At 38.9% G+C, this 2,516-nt stretch overlaps 1 pseudogene; it reads right to left on the reverse strand.

Moving 5' to 3' along the window:
* Positions 1-1,500: 1,500 nt before the first annotated feature.
* Positions 1,501-2,241, reverse strand: LOC102773222 (annotated as a pseudogene).
* Positions 2,242-2,516: the final 275 nt, after the last annotated feature.

Below are 2,516 nucleotides of genomic sequence, written 5' to 3' on the forward strand. Positions count from 1 at the left end.
CGAATTATAAGACCTGTTGGGGAGATAGTTGGCTCATTTGTTGGCTGAGAGGCACTTTTGTTTTCAACAGGAAATAAAATGTTTGTTTAAATTTGGAGGAATCTCCTAAATGTAGGAAATAGTAATGTCTCTGTATAAATGAAAATGTGTAACTTCAGGTATTTTCCATTGGCTGGTCACTGGGGGAAAAAATTCAGAATACTCAATTAATAAGGCAGGAACACGGTATCATTGAGAGTACACCTGTGTTCCAGAAAGCATCTTTGCACTTACGGCATGACCTGCTGGAGGTGAGAAAGTTTGTTCCTGGGCAGGAGGAAGATGACCTGCTGAGATAGAATTGTGTAGTGCTGGTGAAGACAAAGCTTTCCGGTCAAACTGACTTAGACATAATTTCTAGTTCTAACAGTTTCTACATTGAAACTGGAGAATTCCCTTAATTCATCTGAGCCTCAGTTACAGTATCTGCAAAATTGGTAAAATAATAGTCTCTTCTTTATAAGATTCTTGTTAAACATTAAAATGAGGTAATGCCTATAAATGGCAATGCATATATAATGCATAATACCTGTCACATGATAAGTATCCAAAAAATGACAATTTTTTGTCACATCATTATTCACCCTGGAAATTTTAATCTTAGGCTACATCTCTACCAAGCTCTTGATACGAACATTTTTGGTCAAAACATTTTTGTGCAGTGAGGTAATTTAAGGCAGGGAATTATTTACAATTAGAAACAATACAAGCATTTTCAGATGCTAGTGTAACTTTCATAAGTGAGTTCTTGTAGTTGCACATCAAATATTTGAATCAGTCATTTCTCCAAGCTCTGGGAAAGAGCTAGGGATATGCACCCTTAAGCATAGCATCTAGACAGGAGTCATCAAGTCTCTTTACTAATGGTTGCTTCAGAGGTGTCCGAGATACCTGTGAACTACCTGTGAACTGAAATCAGTTTGTCATCAAGAGACAGAGATAACTTGAAAAGGTTACTGTCATGTGTGGCTAAACTCCTGATTTCCAGCTAGTACGCTGTGAACATTTTAACAAACAAGAAAATCACTGATTCAGTCATTCCTCTTCTCACCAAAACCATTTTCCATCTGTCAAAGAGACATAATCTCAACACAGTTTGTTGAGCATGGACAAAGACGAATAATCTTTGGTGTCCCTGTTATTCACTTGCTAAGTAAGTCAAAGAACAATGCCAAACAAACAGCCCTCAGCTGGTGTTTCTTGTTCAGATCTTATAGATTTTTGGGAATGCCTAAATCATTAAGAAAAAAAATCATAAAGTCCATTTCCTATAATTGTATATATAAAGAAACAGGCCCCAAAGAGGTTAAGGAATTCACCTGAAGTCAGAAGGCTCGTTATGGGCAAAACTATTTAGAAGGCATGGTCCCTGACAGTCTATCCAAGCCTCCTTCCACTCTCTGCATATACGACTTACAAAAAGAAGAGAAGTTTGCATCTTTTTTAAATGTCTGATCTTATTTATTTGTTACTCTTAGAAAATCTCATTTTTTGACTGAACTCAAAGGTAGAAGGTCTCAGAGAGGACAGTCTGCATCTCTTGGCAATCTGTTCCTGACATTTATCTCTGGCCTCCTTTATTCTCTTAGCCAAAAGTTTAGCCTATCCTGTGGCATCTTCCTTATTTTTTTAGCATGCTGTTTCTTCAGAGCAATATGCCGATGTTTGTTTCACAGGACGCATGGAGTAATAAGATGCTGAATCTTGGGTGCTCCAGTCCTAGGTTTCTTACCTTCTTTATTTGGGGGCTTTCTCACAACATTTTGAAGGACATCATCTTTAGAGAAACTAAAGTTGTGGACTCTGCTAGCTCTTTTGGGATCTTGGCAACAAGGCACAGAAGTATCAGTGAGACCAGGAATATCTTTCTCCCCTTTTTTCAAAGTGACCAAGTTAAAAACACTCCAATTGGCATTCACAATGCAACCCCAAACAGATTTGCGCTTTCTTTCTCTAGTCCTTCTTGGTTTATAACAGAAGTGTCCTTATTCAGTAGCAGGCAGTCACAACCATAGGTCAAGGCACCCTGCTTCATGGGGAAACCTAGTTCCAAATCACACAACCCTTCCATTCTTCACCCAGAGCTTCGACAGCAAGTTCTGTGGCCATACACTTCTTATAAAAGGTACAGAGTTTGTATTCATCACCCACTTCAATCAATTTCTGGCAGCCAGTGGCTGGGAAAGAGATGTTTAACTTCATCCTGAAGCAGCTGACAGCCTTGGAGGCGCCACGAAAAAGAGCTGCTTCTCTTCTGATCCCAACGTTCATGAGTCAAAAGGCGTATTTTCACGGGGAGTTGCAAATCAGACCACTCTACTGAAACCAGTAATTTTATCCAATGTTTATTAAAACAAATCAAGCCATGCTACCCTGTTACCTTCGCCTAGTATCCTCGGTATACTGTGGTCTAATAATAACATAAAAGATTAAAAATCTAGTCCAGCAATGAGACAAGCCAGACTATGCAGAAATGC

The sequence above is a fragment of the Myotis davidii genome, unplaced genomic scaffold (genome assembly GCF_000327345.1).
Source record: "Myotis davidii unplaced genomic scaffold, ASM32734v1 scaffold269, whole genome shotgun sequence".
Classification (NCBI taxonomy): domain Eukaryota; kingdom Metazoa; phylum Chordata; class Mammalia; order Chiroptera; family Vespertilionidae; genus Myotis; species Myotis davidii.